A 6,000-nucleotide genomic window follows, 5' to 3' on the forward strand; every position below is an offset into this window, starting at 1 on the left:
TGGTAAGGCCTGCCAGGGCAAATTGGTCCCAGGTGAGGGGCCAGACAAAGAGTGGTTCAAAAGAGCCCATGGAACAACGAGGGAAGAAAATAGTGACCCTGCCCTGAGGAAGCCCAGGGCCCCCTTCTTGAACCAGGCCTGGAAGGAGGGCCTGGTGGCATAACCCGAAAAAGCAACGTGGCACTTTCTTCACCCCATGGGCCCACTCTACCTGCAGGTATAACTGATGGGGTCGCTGCCAGTTGGGTGGCCCGCTTTCACTGCCACCCAACTGGCAGCGAAAGCGGGCGGCCTTGACGACATGCAATGTCACCTCGCTGGGGGGGGAGCGATTGTGCGGGAGGTGGAGCGTAACCAGTTGGATCCTGTTGGTGCTTACTTCTACACACAGCCTTGGTTCTGGTACCCTACTCCTGGAGAGGGGTTGGACTCTATTCTTCTCTGGAGTTGCTCATGGGGTGAGGCACCGGGTGGGTGTGGGGATTCTCACACTACGCGCCACTACGTTGGAGCTTTTCCCTTTGGACGAGAGAGTCGCCTCCCTACTCCTCAGGGTTGTGGGGGGGAAAACTCTGACTGTTGTTTGTGCGTATGCACTAAACAGCAGTTCGGAGTATTCGGCCTTCTTGGAGACCCCGAATCAGATCCTGTATGGGGCTCGGGTAGGGGACTCCATAGTCCTATTGGGGGACTTCAATGCGGGCGTGGGCCATGATGGACACACCTGGAGGGGTGTGATTGGGAGGAACGCCCTTCCTGACCTGAACCCAAACGGTGGTTTGTTGCTGGGCTTCTGTGCTAGCCATGGACTGTCCATAACGAACACCATGTTTAAGTATAAGCATGCTCATAAGTGTACTTGGTACACCTAGACCGAAGATTGTGTCATCTGATCTGAGGCCGCATGTGTTGGACACTCAGGTGAAGAGAGGGGCGGAGCTGTCAACTGATCACCACCTGGTGGTGAGTTGGGTTAGGTGGCGGGGGAAAACTCAGGACAGACCTGGCAAGCCCAAACGTGTGGTGCGGGTGAACTGGGAACGTCTCGAGGAGGCCTCTGTCCAACAGACCTTCAATGCTCACCTCCAGCAGAGCTTTTCTAGCATCCCTGTGGAGGTTGGGGACATTGAACCTGAGTGGTCGATATTCAAAACTACTATTGCCGAAGCTGCCGTGGGGAGCTGTGGCCTCAAGGGGTGGTAATCCTTGAACACCGTGGTGGACACCAGTGGTCAGGGAAGCCGTCTGATTGAAGAAGGAGGCCTTTCGGGATATGTTAGCCCGGGGGACTCCTGAGGTGGATGCAAGGTACCGGGTGCAAGGGGCCTGGGAGTTTGCCTATCCAGTCTACATGTGTTTTGTGTACTTGGAGAAGGTGTACAACCGGGTTCCCCGGGATATGTTGTGGGAGGTTCTGCGGGAGTATGGGGTGAGGGGGTCTCTGCTGAGGGCCATCCAATCTCTGTATTCCCAAAGTGAGAGCTGCGTCTGGGTTCTCGGAAATAAATCGGTCTTGTTTCAGGTGGGGGTTGGCCTCCGCCAGGGCTGCACTTTGTCATCAATCCTGTTTGTGATTTTCATAGACAGGATATCGAGGCATAGTCGTGGGGGAGGAGGGCTGCAGTTCGGGGAGCTGAGGGTTACATCCCCGCTATTTGTGGATGATGTGGTCCTATAGGCTCCATCGATCTGTGACCTCCAGGGCTCACTGGACGAGTTCACAGCCGAGTGTGAAGCAGCTAGGATGAGGATCAGAACCTCTAAATTGGAGGCCACGGTTCTTAACAGGAAACCAGTGGCATGCGTACTCCGGGTAGGAAATGAGTCTTTACCCCAAGTGAAGGAGTTCAAGTATCTCGGGGTCTTGTTCACGAGTGAAGATAAGAAGATAAGAGTATGAGATTGGCTGGAGAATCAGAGCAGCGAGGGCGGTGTTGTGTTCGCTCTACCTCACTGTTGTGATGAAGAGGGAGCTGAGCCAGAAGGCAAAGCTCTCTATCTACTGATCAGTCCTTGTTCCTACCCTCACCTATGGTCAGGAGCAATGGGTCATGACTGAAAGAACGAGATCACGGGTACAAGCGGCCGAAATGGGTTTCCTGAGAAGGGTTGCTGGAGTCTCCCTTAGAGACAGGGTGAGAAGTTCAGTCATCCGGGAGGGACTCGGAGTAGAGCCGCTGCTCCATTGCGTGGAAAGGAGCCAGTTGAGGTGGTTTGGGCATCTGATAAGGATGCCACTGGGATGCCTCCCAAGGGAGGTGTTGCTGACATGTCCAGCTGGGAGGAGGCCACGGGGCAGGCTGAGAACCAGGTGGGGAGATTATATCTCCACACTGGCCTGGGAATGCCTTGGGATTCCACAGTCAGAGCTGGCCAATGTGGCTGGGGAAAAGGAAGTTTGGGGTTGTCTGCTTGAGCTGCTACCCCCGCGACCTGGCCCCGGATAAGCGGATGAAGATGATGATGATGATGAATCAATTTGTGTTTCTGTAATACATCCAGCTATTAAGCCACTCATTTCCTCTTGAATGCTGACGTGGATGTCATGTCATAATTCTTCAATGAAATCAGGTGGAATTATTGTTAAAACTTGCTGGGCAATGCTGATAGAATTATCTTTAAACCCAAGCACTCGGTTAGAAGCATTATATGTCTTAAACTTGACTTACTGAACCCTGCAGAAGCACTGGCAATATGAAAATGAGCATGGATTGATTTCAAAGGCAATTTTTAAGGTCAGAGTAAAACAAAAACTCATTGAAGTCATTTTCTTCAGATTTTTTGTTCAGCAAGCTAATTTGCAATTTGCGTTGCATCACGTCTATTTGCAAAAATGCAGCTACAAGTCTGGGTTACAATTAAAAAAGCAGGCTTGTCTTCAAAGAGTGAGACATCACAGCCTTTTCTATTAATGCAGGTGCAAATTTTAAGAGAGATGCTTTGACTTGTGGCCAATTAAGGATGTCCTTGTTGCATCACTTCATTCCTCTGAGCTGATCAGAAGAAGTAGCCCAGTATTCTTGGTAGATAAGCAGAAATCTAGATATATCAAATGAAGAGCGAAACCTCAGAATTTTTTTCAACACAATCAATTTAACTTGTTCCAATCCTCTAATGCCATCTGCTGCTTAATCACTGTGTGCTGTAGAAGGGGTTGCCCCCAATTAGCTGCCTCCTCTGACACCCTGACAGAGCTGCATCAGGCTCGTATTTCAGCTTCAATTACTTTGAAAACCCTTCAGCAGAGGTGATTGATCTTCGCCATTGATTCATCTGTCTTACCTTAATTTCCAGTTTTTTTGATTGGTAAAGAATGTTCAGGAATAAAGCAGCCCAAAGCTGAAACAATTATTGGTGTGTTTTATTTTGTGTAGAAGAAGCTGCTAAAGGGACAAATCTTTATTGTGATTACTGCAAGTTTAAAAATGACTCGGAAACATCAAATTATTGTGGAATTTACGTATTTTTGATGAGCACCAGAAGGTTTGGAAATGAAAATGTGCTCTGAAGGACAACATGGTGCAGACATATAGTAATTCAATATGTTTAAACGACAAGCAAGTTGTTAACTCATTATCTACCATTGCCATGATTTACAGATCATTAAATGACTCAATTAGGTGACTAACTGATGATTCATTGTAAACTGAAGACTTCTGGGTTTTGGATGAATGGGAGTCGGAAAAAGTCGGAAAAAGTAAGTAGCTTAGTGCTCTTAGAAACAGTTTGCAACAATAGACTGGCATACTTTTCCACCACGAAGGTAATCAGAGTGGTAAATGGCACACAATTTGCTCACCAAAGACTGTAAGGTGAAGCTTACACTAAGGCGGAATTATGTTCTCCTTTCTCCCTTTCTCCTTGATGTCTTTCACCTGATATTTCATCTGCAGCTGGCAGTACATGCAGCCAGGAAATGTTAAATATATCTTTTTCTTTGGAAGTGGGACTTCATTTCCAGAACAATAGTGATGTTTTAAGCTGATAAATCATGAAACATTGCAGAGACTTTCATGGTCCAATTCTTAGATGCTACCTTTTAATCCTGAGTTTTTATTCTTCTAAAATGGACTAATCTTTTAATTTAAAGCTGCAGGCTGACAATATATATTCACATTGAGTAATGGTAATACAATGTGAATATCCATAGCAGAGCAGCTCTATCTGATGCTGTTATAAATCTCTGCTGAGCATTGAAGCTTCCTTAAAGGTTTGCCCAATAATTGTTAGACAAGTAGATTGGTCAATCTGCCTTCATTGTACAGTGTGTGTGTGCGCACATGTTTGTCCTCTTACATGTCAGTGTATTGGCTGATAGAAAAGTAAACCCCAGCTGCCTCAGACTGTTAGGAGCAGAGCTCTGGTAGGCCCCAGTAGCCCGCGGCTCTCAGAAATAGCTTTTTAAAAGGTACCGGTCTCTCCAGTTTCCTCGACATCCAGGTGCTTTTAATTGGATTTATTTGACAAGATTATTGCTTGCTGTAAGGGCAAACTTGGATGGTGGCTTTAACAAGTTTGCCTATATAGCTGCTTTAATCACGAGTAAACCGCTAAACAAATACCTTCATGCAGCTTTGGAGAAATCAAAGACTCAGAATTTCTGAATATACCCAGACCACTCTGTGCAAACACCTCCATAAGGAGATGAGTTCAAATCCCTAGAAGAGGGAATAAAAGCATTAATTCCAGAGACCTTGCTTCTCCATGTTATTCTGACCTTCTTAAATGAAAGTGACTTTAGGAAGAGCTGAAGGCAGTGAGATGTACCAACGAGCTCTGTAATTCCCTAGAAAGACTCTGTTAAAATCCTATTATAGCAGCATAGCAGGTCTAAGCTCCATTAAAGCAATTAGACAGAGGAAATGTTTTTCTCATTCTGGCCACATGAATTGATAAAGACAAAGAATAAGATCTTTTGATCTCAATTTAAATGCTGTATTGTCAAGTGTAATTGGAATTAATCATGCAACAATAATAATAATAATAATAATAAAAAGTGGCCCTTATAAGGAGAATTAAAATGTCAGTTATTGAGAGATGTGCTATAAAATTAATATAGAATTGTTAAAAATTGTTTATTTATTCAATTTGAAGAGGAAGACAGGCAAAAGTAGTGTTCCCATTTTAAATCTTATGAAAACGTTCGGTTAGACAAATTCATAAAATTTTTTTGTTGAACACAGTCCAAGCAAATCCAGACAGGTTGTACTGTTCTGACATTAGACAATCTAAAGCAGCCTGGAAAACAGAACTAGTACTGTATATTAATTCCCTCACACCTGTGAACATATGTGTTCATACAAAGGTTGGTCATTTTGAATTCATAAAAAAAGGCCTGGTTAAATAACTGACTCTTCGTGAAATGAAGAATTTTAGGGCCCAATGTAATAGCGTGGCTCTTGGATGGCACTCTGTCACGGTACGACTGAGAGGCTCTGCAGTAAATGAGTGAAGTGTGAAGTGAGCAGACTACTTTACCTGGGGCTCAGCCGGGGAAATTTAACAAGGTACAGGATTTTGAGGTTGAGACATCCGGTGGGAGTTTATAAAGGTGCCACTTCTGACTCCACTTTGTCATGCCCCTCATGCTTTGCCTCATCTGTTCTCGTCTTGCCTCTTGTTAACAGCCAGCTAAAAATGGACTCTGCTGTGTCTTGCACTAGTCTAACACCAAATGTTTAATACCAACATCGAGGTGTTGGAACAAATTAAAGTGTGAGGACCACAAAGTTCTGCTGAACTTCAGGAAGTTTTAATTTGGGACAAATTTTTACTCAAGTCAAAAGATGAATAATTAGCAATACATTTCTTAAAGTGAGAGAAAGAACTAAATCACCAAAGCATCACTCTTTGGCTCTAATGCAACATTACTATCCCTGAATCCAAATCAGGGATAATGAATAAAGAAGTGTCCACCACTTTCGTGCCGACTGAAATGACTCAACAAGTATTGGAGGAATTACCATTAAATTGTGTACAGATGCACAGTCCCCAGAGGAT

The sequence above is a fragment of the Echeneis naucrates genome, chromosome 16 (genome assembly GCF_900963305.1).
Source record: "Echeneis naucrates chromosome 16, fEcheNa1.1, whole genome shotgun sequence".
In the NCBI taxonomy this organism is placed as follows: domain Eukaryota; kingdom Metazoa; phylum Chordata; class Actinopteri; order Carangiformes; family Echeneidae; genus Echeneis; species Echeneis naucrates.